Here is a 14,462-nt window from a genome sequence, read left to right as displayed (position 1 = left end):
GGGTGCTTACTTCAGGCCTCCTCATTTTCTCTGTCTTCTTGGCAGGACACAGTGGCCCGCCGCATCCTTATGCCAAAAAGATGGGGGAGGAAGCCATGTAGCATAGACCCTTGATGTTAGGACTCATTAAAATGTTCCACTTTGGATTGCAAATTTGGGGGGATATGGCTGAATTTTGCTCCATATGTACCTAAGAATAATAACTTTCCATTTAAAAGTCCCAGCAGTGCAGGGAAAAGACTAACCATGAACTTTACACTCTAATAATTTTTCTAGGTAGAGGATTGCTACTTTAATGAAGAAGTATTAAAGCCCTCCTCTGCCATTTGAAGTAGCGTAACCTACTTCTAATTGAAAACTTTTCCTCTGGCAGCGTGAAATACAGTCACCAATAATAATATACATATAAAAGAAAGAATAATATCACAACACTTGTGAGAGACAGTCTTAATGATAGGTTGTTGTGAATTTTCAGGGCTGTATGACCATGTTCCAGAAGCATTCTCTTCTGACCTTTCTGGAATATGGCCATACAGCCCGGAAAATTCACAGCAACCCAGTGATTTTGGCCATGAAAGCCTTCGACAACACAATCTTAATGTACTAAATATATGACAGCAGATACTACACAATTACCTCTGGTCTGCAGCATCATCCTGGTCTGGGGCATGATGAATATTGCAACACATCAGTTGCCAATGTAGTAGTGTAAGTGTGACAAAATCTACGGTAAGCATCCCTGTTTGAATCTGAGCTGCAGAACTCTGCAAGTATGGCTTCCTCACTCCCCAACTCTCCCTGGCCTCCTGGTCCCTGATGGAGTACCTTTATGCAAAGATTTAGTCTTGGGTTACAAATTAAAAATTAGATTACAAATTTCAAAATCCCTTGTTAGAAACAGATTATTTACACCTCTTCTGTCTGGGAGAAGACCTGGCAGAAGTGCCAGATACAACCCATAATCCAAATCTAGTAGTTGTGTTGCCCAGCATTAGCTGATCTTGTTCCCTTGGAAGGAAAGAATGTCAATGGGCACTGTGCCAGTTGCCCTCTGGATCTTTGCAGATGCTTAGGTTTTCCCAATAAATGTGAAAACAAGCAGCGGTGCCTGGTATCCTTTTCCCAATTTAAGTGTATCTGTGCTCAGGAGCTGGAGTCCAAATCCCACCAACCTACTCATAAGAGAGACTCTGCAGACGAGGGCCAAGGTTTGACACTAACAGTGCGTAGAGTTCCTCATGCATACTTGAGAGATCCAGCAGGGGATTTCAAGGCCACCCAGTTGCCTTTCTACAGATGGGAAAGAAGAAGTAGCTGTTGTCTGCTCCCATCTGCTAGGAGGATGTCTGGAAGGGGAAGCAAAAGCAACTGGAACACACTGGGCTGCAGTTCTACTCTCCTCAAAGCCTCTGCTTGGCAACATGGATGTGTTACTGTACCATTGCGCTGTTGCTGGAGAGGCAGTCAAAGAGCTATGGGTATGTTTTTACACAATGTTTCCAAAGTATTTCTGCTAGCGTAATTCCAAGTTGTGTTTGCATAGACCATGAAAGGGATTCCAGATTTGGGGAAACATGAGGTTTGTTACCAAAACAAATTAGGAAAGAACACAAAACTGATGGGCAATATCGCTCCAAACATGTTTGTAACATCTTAGCGGCACTGAAAACTGAACAGGAGGAGAATGTGGCAACCAGATGGAGTGATAAATGCAGTGCTTGGCTGGATGTGGAGGAAGAGACAAAGATATTAAAACGTGTAGAAGAAACATGCATCTTGCTGTCTTGATAAGACATTTTCTGGTTGTCACTGAAAAAGCTATCTTAAAATATTCCAGCAGAAGAAGTTGAAGTTGCCCTTAGAAAACTCTATCAATAGATTGTTTTAATGTAACTGTTAAGGGCAAGCATGTATCTGTCTCCTACCACAAAAATTAATATGGAGAAAAATGAGGCTTGAGTTTGTGCAGTAGGCATAGAGTGAGGAGAGACATGAGAGGACGGAAAAGAGTGGTGCAGCTAGAAATTAACAACCGCACTCAGGTATTTAGTTCTGCCAAGAGTAGGATTGAGTTCTAGTGATTTTTTATCTTAATTTTTAGTAGGTAAATGTAAAGGTTTCCACTTGACATTAAGTCCAGTCGCGTCCAACTCTGGGGGTAATGCTCATCTCCATTTCTAAGCCAAAGAACTGGCATTGTCTGCAGACACCTCCTAGGTCATGTGACCGGGATAACTACATGGAGCGCCATTACCTTCCTGCTGAAGCAGTACCTATTGATCTACTCACACTTGCATGTTTTTGAACTGCTAGGTTGGCAGGAGCTGGGGCTAACTCACCCTGTCCACAAATTCAAACTGCCGACCTTCAGATCAGCAAGTTCTGCAGCTTAGCAGTTTAACCTGCTGCGCTGCCACATAGAGTAGGGGTGGGCATTTGCTGGTCCCTTGAATTTATCTTGAAGGGGGGGGGGGAAGCATAATCACAGCTTCCCACAATCAGCATCTTTTCTCTCCCTAACGTTGCCTAATTTCATTCTTTCACTTGCACCCAGATGGTGCCTCCTTCCAGGTCCTGTACTCCTCAATCTGAACCATCCAGGAGATGCTTGGGAGCTGTTCTCAGAGTGAAAGAAAGTTGGCAAAAAAATAACCATCATTGTAATTTTTCCAAGATCTAGGTACTGGGAACTTCTTTTTTATATGTAACTAGCTTGGGGTCCCGGCGGTGCCCGGGTTATTTGAGAACGGAATTGTTTGCCTTTGTTCCAAGTTTAGTCTCGATCCAGTGTCAGTTGGCTTTAGTTGGTATGGGTGAACTACAATTCCCATATGCAAGTCCATGGTCGATCCCCCTCCAAACAGCTCCAGAATGTAAAGCAGGTCATGGAGACTCGATGTGTCAAGTTTGGTCTTGATCAGACATTGGTGGGGGTCGCAGTGGTCTGGGGAAGTGAGTGAAGATACTGTCAATCCTATCATCCATGGTCTGTTGTTTCCTCAAATGATAGGAGGATGTAAAGTGGTGCACATTGCACCTATATGTCACGTTTGGTACAGTTTCATCATTCATGGGCATCACAGTGGTCTGTGGGAGGTGAATTGGATGAAAGTACAGGAAATCCCATCATCCTTGGTGCATTCTTCTGCAAACAACACCAGGACATAAATTGTGTGACATTGCACCTGTGTGTCAAGTATGGTACAGTTTCGTCTTTCATGGGTATCACAGTGGTCCGTGGGAGGTGAATCGGATAAGGGTACTGCAAATCCCATTATCCATGGTCCATGCTGCACCAAACTGGATCAGGACGTAAAGGGGGCCACATTGCACCTGTGTATCAAGTTTGGTACAGTTTTGTCATTCATGGGAATCACAGTGGCCTGCGGGAGGTGAATTGGATGAAGGTACTGCAACTCCCATCGTCCTTGGTCTGTCCTCCCCCAAACTGCTGCAACATATAAAGTGTGTCATTTGGGATATATATACCAGATTTGGTTCAGTTGCTGTGGTCTCAAGAAGAGAGTGAAGGTACTACATGTCCCATCTGTGTGCCAAGTTTGGTCCAGTTCCGTCACTGGTGGGCATCGCAGTGGTCTGTGGGAATCGTAATGATTGAAAGTACTACATATCCCATCACCCATGGTCCATCATCCCGCAAACGGCACCAGGACATAAAGCGCATCATGGGGTAGGCTGTCTGGAATTGTGGGAGTTGGAGTCCAAAACAGCTGGAGGGCCCAAGTTGGCCCGTGCCTGGTTTAAAGGCTGCCATAGAATCCTAGAGTTAGAAGGGGTGCCCAAAGGCCATCTAGTTGAACCCCCTTCTGCCATAGAGGAAGACACCATCCAAGCCCTCCCGACAGATGGCCATCCAGTCACAAATACGATTGGGAGATAGAGAGAGTCCTAGATTTGAAAGGGGTCTCTGAAGGTCATCCAGTCCAGCCCCTTCTGCTGTAAAGGAAGACACCATCCAAGCCCTCCTGACAGATGGCCATCCATTCATACATACGATTGGGAGATAGATAGAGTCCTAGATTTGAAAGGGGTCTTTGAAGGTCATCCAGTCCAGCCCCATCTGCCACAAAGGAAGAGTCCATTCAAGCCCTCCCGACAGAAGGTCATTCCAACCATACATACAATTGAGACATTTATATATATATTTATTTATTTCTGATATTTCTCCCCCGCCTTTCTGCAATGGACCCAAAGTGGCTTGCAAGGTCATTAAGCCACGTGCTAACATCCACCATATAAATAAAACATAAAAGTAATGTCAAGCAATAGTAGTATAAATAAGACATAGCTGTGTTCAGTGGGGGCAGGTGAACTACAACTCCCATATGCAAGTCCATCATCCATGGTCCATCCCACCCCAAACAGTGCCCAGATGTATAGTAGGCCATGGAGACTGTATGTGTCAGGCCTGTTAGAGTGAGTAGGCCAAAGCCTGCTCTGTGGTAGTTTTTTGCCTCAGTAAAAACTGGGGGGGGGGGGGGGGGGGGAGTAAACCATCTTTAAAAGGAAAGATTTAAAAGATAGTCATTATTTTCTCTTTAGTGTGCTGTGAATAATACTATGTCCCAATGAGCCAGGGAAAACCTGTCTTCTTTGGAACAGTATTAAGGGGTGAAGATGGCCCCCGCCTTTGGCCTAGCCGGGCCTAGCAGCCTGTCAGTAGAAGCGCTGAAGGAGGTGAGGTGAGGGGGTAGAGTTTTCATAAACATACCCACAAACATTGTTGAAAAGGAAGCATTAAAACATAATTATTTTCCATCATGAGTTGGATTCAGAATGTTGTGAATGTGTGAGTGAACTGTAATTCTTAGAACCAAAGTTTTTTTATTATCAGTATGACAGTTGGGCATGTTGGGTCTATGTGGTGCAGATCCGTTTTCAGTGGGTTCATGGGTCGTAGGGGTTATGTGTGTCAGGTTTGGTCCAGCTCCGGCCTTCCTGGTGGTCCCAGTGGTGTTTTGGATTACCAAAGTGTAGGCCGAGGCTGTTAACTCTCCCAGAGCTAGCTTCGTTCTGAGGAGATAAGTAGGCCGAACGAAGCCAGTTGGTAGTAGTTTTTCCCTCAGCGATCCCAGTGGCCTGTGAAAGTGGCGGCCAATCAGAGCTGGCCCATATTCCGGCTGGCCAATTAGAAAGCTGATCCATATTCTGCGAGGCCAATCAAAACGCGAGCACATATTCCGCCAGGCCAATCAAAACGCTGATACATACTCCGATTTCACTTTTATTATATACTAGCTTGGAGACCCGGCGATGCCCGGGTCATTTGAGAAAGGCATTGTTTGCCTGTGTTCCAAGTGTAGCCTATATCCAATGTCAGCTGGGTTCAGTGGGTGCGGGTGAGCTCCAACTCCCATATGCAAGTTCCATCATCCAGTGTCCATCCCTCTCCAAACAGAGCCAGTATGTAGAGTAGGTCATGAGGGCTTCATGTACCATGTTTGGTCTTGATCAGTCATTTGTGCGGGTCGCGGTGCTCTCAGGAAGTGAGTGAAGGTATTGGAAGTCCCATCATCCTCCAAACTGCACCTGGGTGTAGAGTGAGTCATGGGTGTTGTTTGTTTGAAGTTTGGTCTTGATGAGACATTGATGGGTGTGACAGTGGTCTCAGGAAGTGAATGAATATACTACAAGTCCCATCATCCAAGGTCCAAGCTCTTTCAAATGTCACCAAGATGTAGAGTGGGCCATGGTGGCTCTATGTGCCAAGTTTGGTCTTGGTGGGGGTGACAGTAGTCCCACAGTAGTCCCAGGAAGTAAGTGAAGATAGTGTAAGTCCCATCATCCACGGTCCCTCCTTCCCCAAACTGCACCAGGATGTAAAGTGGGCTACCCTGCGTGTGCGTGTGAAGTTTGATACAGTTTTGTCATTCATGGGCATCACAGTGGTTTGTGGGAGGTGAATTGGATGAAGGTATTGCAAATCCCATAATCCTTGGTCCATCCTCCGTCAAACTGCTGCAGCATGTGAAGTGTGTCATTTGGGATATGTGTGCCTGGTTTGGTTCAGTTCAGTGATATAGATATAGATATAGATAGTTGATAAGCTCAATCGAGCATTTTTTTAGTGAGTTCTGCTGATGCTAACTCTTGAACCCACTCTCTTATTACAGATTGTCGCATGGCTGCCAGATGAATATTTAAACTGGCAGCATGAGAATATTTTGAATGTTGTACGACCAAGAAAATTATGTAATACACAAAGAAAAATAACCAGTAAAAATCATGATTCCAATTACATAGTGTGGGAAATAATTATCAACAAAATCTTCCATTCACACAGAGGGAAAAAATCCTTTTGATCCCAGTAATCCAAGCTAAGGCTCCCTCCTGTATGAAAAAAAGTGCTTTGTCCTAGGATGCCTGTCATTGCCTCTTCTTTGCTGACAATGCCAATAGAAAACAAAACTTGGAACTTGTTCCATTTTTCAAGGTGGTTGGAACATCTGAGCTAAATCTTCTGGCATGGACCCATGTCCGAGAGTCCTTCTTTCTTTTTGTTTTATTGTCCTATTGTTCTGCCTCTGTAATCTGGGCTGGGTATGGAAGCCAGCTGCAGTGCTGGGGATGAGCCAGGGAAGGTCCATGAACCAAGAAAATGTGGAAGAAAAGATACCCTACAGCATAATCATTCCGGTGTCTTGCCTTGTTCACAGGAGAACACACCTCTCCAGGTAAAGCAGTATTTGATGGATAAGTACCATGATTGATGATGAGCCCTCAGCATGGGGAGCAGCTATCTGTTCTGGGTCAACTTGGCTCCTTTGCAGTTATTTATTCCAATTTCCTCTCTTAAAGCACCCCTGTTGTCTAGCTGCAAGCTGCCCTGTGGCATAATATGCTTCATTCTGTTAGCACAGAAATAAGGCTGTCGATCTCGGTTCAAAGCTGGGTTTATCCCAGACTTACAAATGGGCAGTTCTTCAAATAAGAAGGTGTGTGGGAATGTACACTTCACAACATGATACCAAGATGCCGTCCCATTTTTGATCCCTGAACACCTTTTCTTTAACATGTGTGGTCTATACAATCCATAAATTGGAATAAAAGCTACCATTTATAGGTCAGACCGAAAGGTCCCAGGTTCGAATCCGGGGAGCTCCAGCTTCTGCAAACCTAGCAGTTTGAAAACATGCAAATGTGAGTAGATCAATAGGTACCACTCCGGCGGGAAGGTAACGGCAGTCCATGCAGTCAAGCCGGCCACATGACCTTGGAGGGGTATACAGACAACACCGGCTCTTCAGCTTAGAAATGGAGAGGAGCACCAACCCCCAGAGTCGGACACGACTGGACTTAATGTCAGGGGAAACCTTTATCTTTACTATAGGTCTGGAGATTACATGGAAGATACTAATTTAACTGATGCCTTCCTACTAAAGATATTGCTATTACTTCTGTTGTGGTACAGCCCATAGCAATACACAAGCACTACTAAAGTCAGTGTCGCTTATTCCCATGGAGTAATGTGCATGGAAGAGGAGCAGTGCTGTATATTTTTCCTCCTACTAGAACTTAGACTCATCAGGAAGAAAGGAATTGCTTGAAATAATAATTGGTCTTCCTTTTGCAGATTGATTTATTGAAAGAAATGTCTCCCATCTTTGCTGATCTGGAGAAGAATTCAAACTCAGACTGTTCTACATGGATTTTTCACATTATCTCACTGTTTTGAGCATAGATAGACTGGATGGCTTGTCAGCTGCCCAGACCAGCTCTTTGGTTACCACTGAAGACTTTGAATCAGCTCCCTTTAATGCTCATCTTCCTCTCATTGGACAATCTAGTTGCTGATGAAGTGCTGCATGACTTGGCCTCTCTTGTCCCTCCTGGGCTAATTGAATTAAGTGAATAGAAAATGAAATCCAGTTGACTAGATTAAATGAGCAGGTCACACATCTGGTTAGATCTTGGGGCCTTGAAAGCAGTGAACCCTCCCTTGGACAAACCAGTAAATCCTGCCTGCAGTTGCCCCCAGATCCCCAACCCAAATCTGCCCTCGCTTCCTTTTGCGTAACTTTTTATCCGTGGTCTTCCAGCAGCCCCTGCTGGGAAAGGACAAAGGCCTCCTCGGGATATCAGTTTGTGTTGCATAGAGTCTCCGTATTCTCCTAGGCAATTAGTGGATAATTAGCCAGGCTGTCTGGTTCCACCATGGCCCCTTCGGCTCATGCTGGGACTTGGGGATGTGCGTATGTAATGAACTGAAGGCTGGGCAAGGTCCCGGCTGCATTTGCTCATCTGGTTTCTGCTGACTGAGCTACCAACATAATGGCTCAGAGGCTCTAGCTGTGCTTAGAGCTTGAGGCTTCTGAATTGTTTTAGGCTTCACTTGTCGGGTGTAAACAAGTGCCAGCTGTGGACGTCACAGGCTGTAAAGCACAGCCTTCCCAAGTGTGACAGAATTCAGGGATGTATAAACTCCAGCTGTCCCAGTTTGCCAGTAACAGGATTAATATTCTGTCATCTCACTTTTTCAGCTGCTTTTAAAATGTTCTAGTTTCTTTCTCATCCTCCCGCTTCATTCTCAGCTTACTTTGGATGCTGCAAACTAAATTCAATGTGCAGAAATATTTTGCATTCAGTTAATTCAGCAAGGGAAAGGAGAAGAGTGAATAGAATATTGTCCTTACTTATAGACTCAAGCAAATGCAAGATGCTGCAACCTCTCGACTTGGGTGTTCTTCCTCATTAATAACCTTTGCCATTTTGACCACAATCTGACATTATTTATTCATTCATTTATTTATTTACAGTATTTATATTCCACCCTTCTCACCCCGAAGGGGACTCAGGGCGGATCACAATGTACATATACATGGCAAAGATTCAATGCCATATGGCATATAGACAGAGACAGAAACAAAGACACAGAGGCAATTTAACATTTTCCAGCTTCCGGCTTCATGAGGGTATGCTCGATTCCAGACACAGGGGGAGCTGCTGCTTCATCGTCCACTGTGACACTGAGTCCTTGATGGATTACTTCCTCATTTCTGCATGCTGCTGGATGATTTTTATGGTGTTGTAAATTAGTTAAATTAGCCTCCCCGCTTAAGCGGACCTAAATTTCCTACTTGTTAGATGCAACTGTCTTTCGGGTTGCTTAGGTCAACAATGAGCTGGGCTATTTTAATGGTCGGATGCTCAATCCAGAACAACAAGGTATTTTGTAATCCTTGTTTCTGGATCAAAATCGCTTCTTCAGGTAGCTTCTGAGGGTTCTTTGTAGTAGACTTTGAGTTTGTAGTAGACTCTCCTGAAGCTCGGATGCTCAATCCAACCCGGGTTGGCTTCAAACTCATGACCTCTCGGTCAATAGTGATTTATTGCAGCTGGCTACTAACCAGCTGCTCCACAGCCCTTGACAGCATATGTTCCTTGTTTCATCTGTAAAATGTTGTAGGAGCTGTGTTTATCCAAATACTTTGATAATGTCCCCTGTAATTCTATGAGGCTGCAAGTTGGACACAGCCAATGTATAAACCAGACAAGCCTAAGAACAACAAAGGTTGCCATGGCTACTCACAAGATGAAAAGACCATAAAGAGGCTTGGCGATACCTTTTTATGATTTACTAAAATGCACATGTATATATAAACTTTTGTTTTTTCCAGAAACATTTTAAAAATGATACAGAAATAGCTATCAGGGAAGAGGCAGAAACTCCAAAATTTGGATGAGACATTGGGACCATGAAGTAAGTCCACAGTTAAGTTGAGTTCCAAGATGGATATGTATTTATTTACTATATTTTTACCCCACCCTCTCTCACCCCAAAGGAGACACAGGGTGGCTTCCAAATTGGCAAAATTCAATGTCATGCAAAACATAGATATATGAATACAGTATACATATATATTAAAAGCAATAAAATTAAAAATCAACATATCAATCCATTAAAAACTATTACAACCAAAACAAAATCCAAAATATTGCACTGAATTCTGAATTGGAAGACAGGAAGACTATTTTGCTCATAGGGGGAGCAGGGCAGGCATAGTACAAAGGCACTGGATTAAAACCAGCTGGAGATTTAAAAAGTCCAAATATTCAAAATTTAGGTACTAGTTAAGTGGTCTCTCTTTGAAAAATACTAACCTGACTTCTTCCCATAGAATTAAGTTGCAAGAATGGAAATATGCAGTTAGCCGACAGTAGGCTCAATAAGAAAGATCAATGCTCTGTGTTAGCTTAATGAGCTGTTAAATTGCATCCCAGAGACACATCGCTTTAAGACTAACCTGTTATTGTGGCTGCAAGAAGAGGTGTTGCATCGATGAGGACCTTGTGCTCCAATTTCAGCTTGAATAAACCTTCCTATCCTCATGGCATGGCCTAAAGTATTTAATGTAGCTATCAATTTGCTCCCTTGTTTTCTAAGATCACAGCATCTTCATTCTGCAGGAGACGGGTGAAATTGTTTACTTAAATCACAGTATGGATATAAGCCATCTCATGCCATTTCCCCCAAGACTGCTTTTATACCCTGTGATGTCAGTGGCCTTGGAAGTGCACAAAGAAAAACCCAATTCATTTCCACTTCTGATTACTTCACATCTCAGATGACAAGCTATGACCATAATGCTATTGCAAAGCCCATGTTAGACCTTCTCAGCTTAGGTTTGGGGCTTTCCTGCTTCATAACTGGAGAAGTTTGATTGGAATCGTAACTAAAATGTTAGACCACACAATGTATTAGGTTTTCTGAAAAGACAGAACATACAGCGAAGATAGACCAGCTGTTTCAGGGATGGGGAATATGTAGATTTCTGGTTGGCTTTGGATAGCAGTAGCCTAACCAATGGGCATAACCGATGGGAATTGTCATCCAGCAACATTTGGAGAGGCACTCATGTCCTATTGCTCATCTATAGTGTTACACAGGATATGAAATATTCTTGCCTCTTAGGACATAGAAATGTTATTTTAAAGTTTCTAGTCATAGAGTCATGGAATCCTAGAGTTGGAAGAGATCACAAGGGTCATCCAGTCCAACCCCCTGCCATGCAGGAAAACACAATCACAGCACTCTGCTTAAAAACCTTCAGACAAGGAGACTCCATCACACACTGAAGTAGCTGATTCTACTGGCAGATCAGGCTATAGAGGGCTCTACTCTAACTGCAATATATTTCTAATTCTATTTTTTTTTACTAATATGGAGAAGGAGCCCCTAGTGTTGTAGCAGATTAAACCGCTGAGCTGCTGAACTTGCTGACTGAAAGGTCGGTGGTTCGAACCTGGGCAGAGGAGTGAGCTCCCACTGTTAGCCCCAGCTTCTGCCAACCTAGCAGTTTGAAAACATGCAAGTGTGAGTAGATCAATAGGTACCACTCCAGCAGGAAGGTAACAGCGCTCTATGCAGTCATGCCGGCCACATGACCTTGGGGGTGTCTAAGGACAATGCTGTCTCTTTGGCTTAGAAAGGAGATGAGCACCAGCCCCGAGAGTCAGACATGACTAGACTTAATGTTGGGGGAAAACCTTTACCTTTACTAATATTGGGAAAACCAAGTATGGCATAGACATTAACAATGCATTGGTAATGGTCAGTGTTGCTGAGTAAAGTGTTACTTCCCCTTTCTCCACAAATTCAATACCCATGGTTTCATTTCCCCATGATGCAAAATATATTCTCACCAAGACATTTGTGGGCCTGTTTAGGTCCTCCAATGAGATCATATGGTATGCTTCTGGTCTAAATGTGGTCAAAATATGGAGTTCACTATTATTGGTTTCAGGAATTCATGGGGTGTATGCATCTTAGAATGTATTTCCAATTGCTATCGAGGTCATATTATATTTAAATACTCAGCTTGGGTAATGAAGAAACTGTAGCCCTCCAGATGTTGGATTACAACTTCAGTCCTCTCTGCCCATTGGCCGTATTGGCTTAGACTGATGGAAGATGTAGTTCAACAAAGTCTGGACTACATCCCCCTCCCTATCCCTGAGGCAGGTAAACCACGTCCTAGAGGAAACAAGTTAAGTGGTCCCTCTGCCTGAGAGTCCTTCATTCAAAATCAGTCTAAAGTTAAGGTTTTGCTTTTAACATTTTCTCTAAACTGATGGAGACAAGACACACATGACTGCTTACTGCATCTGGTATGGACTTGTCTGCTAATGCATCAGGCTGTCCGAACGGATTCTTTTGTGTCTAGGCCTTTTTGAAACTCTAACACGAGAGTAAATCAAATCGCCCGAGGAGATTTATCATGAAGCAAGTTATTTCAGACGGTGCAGGTTGGACTTAAGGCAGATTAACATCCTGCAAAAACATTGCTAAGCAGAAATGACTTGGCCATTTGAAAATCATTTTTAAATTTAAAAATGAGGAGGTGCAATACATCATTTCACTTTCTCGTTCCATCTAAAAAAAATGCAGAGAAGGGAAAGTTGGTTTTGTGTGCTGAACAACCAGAAAGATAAAAATTGCTCTCTCCAAGAAACCAGATGGAAAGTATCATCAAATGAGTACATGCATTGTTTTGAGTGCCAGGCAGAATATAAAAAGCAAGGAATGGCAAAAGAGCCAATCAACTATGCCTGTGCACACAGCAAATATGAAGGCTGAATGGAACATTACATTGTGTCTCTAGTCCTATAATACCAGGCATGGGCAAAATGTGGTGTAGGGAAGACCTTTCCCAAACTGTGACTTTTCCAGGCTCCCTGAACTTCTCCTTTTCTGCCCTCCATGCTCAGCGATGAAGCAATAGCTTTAAAATTACCTCCTACAGGATGTATTCTACAACATCATCCATTGCTCTCCTCCTGGTAAGGTCCTCAGGGTGAGGCATTCATTGGCGTGGTCCATAGCATCTGGCAAGTAGCAGTAGGCAGCCTTCCTGGCATTGGTTGGGATGTGATCTGCCATATGAGACAAGTGGTTCAGCCTGTCTCACATTTCAGTCCTCTGTTACAAGGACTTTTGTGGCACACTCACAATGAATCTGATCCACTGGACACAAACCTCTGTGAGCTGCAGACCATTTCAAAGGACTGCCTCTTGAAGCAGTTGGACAGCACTGCAGGATTCATCTACTGATAGTCTTTCCTCACAGCAGGATTTGGAACTGAATGGCTACTTCGATGATGAGGGGTGAGTCACACAAGGCAGCCAGCTTGGAGAAGAAATTCAATGAACCATTTTGCATCAACTTAGTCTGAAGAATTCAAGTATGGATTGGTTTGAGGCAGGAACAATAACCATCATAATAACCATTAACATTTGCAAACCCTTTGTAGAGTCTTGCAAGTGCAATATCCTGCAGACATATAATATCTTGAAATCCCCCTACCAGAGTGCTTGAAGCCAACAACCAAATTTGATGTGGTGCTATTTGTGTTGTTTGGCCTGATTTGAGTTGGGTGTATTTTTATTAAATTGCCAGAATAAGAGGGGAAACTTTGTCTTTGTTTGTCTTATGATACTGGTCTGAACTGCCTTCTCTCTTATCTACGGTAAACAATCAATCAGTCAATCAATCAATCAATCAGAGTTTAGTGGGTTGCTGTGAGTTATCTGGGCTGTAAGACCATGTTTATTGATGGAGTTCTGTCATTTGATTTTGAAATCCTTGTTAACTGATTATATGTCTTATGCATTTATGTTCATGTGGTATTATGTCCTAAATGTGGTATGGTTTTCACTTGTTGTATGTTTTCTGTTGTATTGGAAACTGCCCTGAGTCCCTTGAGGAGTTAGGGTGGTATATAAATAAAATTGATGGTGATGATGATGATGATTATGATGATGATGATTATTATGTTCCAGAAGTATTATCTCCTGGCATTTCAACCATATCTACAGCAGGTATCCCCTGAGGATGCCTTGCATAGATGTGGGCGAAACGTCAAGAGAGGATGCTTCTGGAACATGGCCATACAGTCCAGAAAACTCATAGCCACCCAATGATTTCAGCCATGAAAGCTTTTGACAACACAATCAAAGTTTAATTTCAGCCAAGTGTCAAAGAGACTTAATCACAAAGCTCATGATCAATGCTTAATGTCTGATGGCTCATGATCAATGCCCCCATCTACTATGCCAGCGACCAGCACCATATAAATGCACATTAACTACAACTTTTATTTCTTTTCTGGGAACTTTCTGCATACTAGCAGATGGTGGCTAATGGACTGGCACCAGTGCACAGAGCACTATTTTAGAAGCACTGCTCGAAGGGTTTTGGACTTTAGCTTCCAGACACCACCGCCAGCTTGGCTAAATGTCAGAGATTCTGTGAAGTCCAAAAAGTCCAGAGGAGCAAAGACTGAGAACCACTTTCTCGAATCTTGCAGTTTAGGTTGGAAAAGAAAAAAGAAAGATGTAAAAGTGCCTGGTGGCATTTCCATATCCTGTCTTACTGATGTAGAGAAGAAAGATTCTTCTCTTTATACTTCAACCCTGCAAGTCATATTTGGGGTTTTTTTCA

This window comes from Anolis carolinensis, chromosome 3, assembly GCF_035594765.1.
Source record: "Anolis carolinensis isolate JA03-04 chromosome 3, rAnoCar3.1.pri, whole genome shotgun sequence".
Taxonomy (NCBI): domain Eukaryota; kingdom Metazoa; phylum Chordata; class Lepidosauria; order Squamata; family Dactyloidae; genus Anolis; species Anolis carolinensis.
This window is presented reverse-complemented; position numbering follows the sequence as displayed.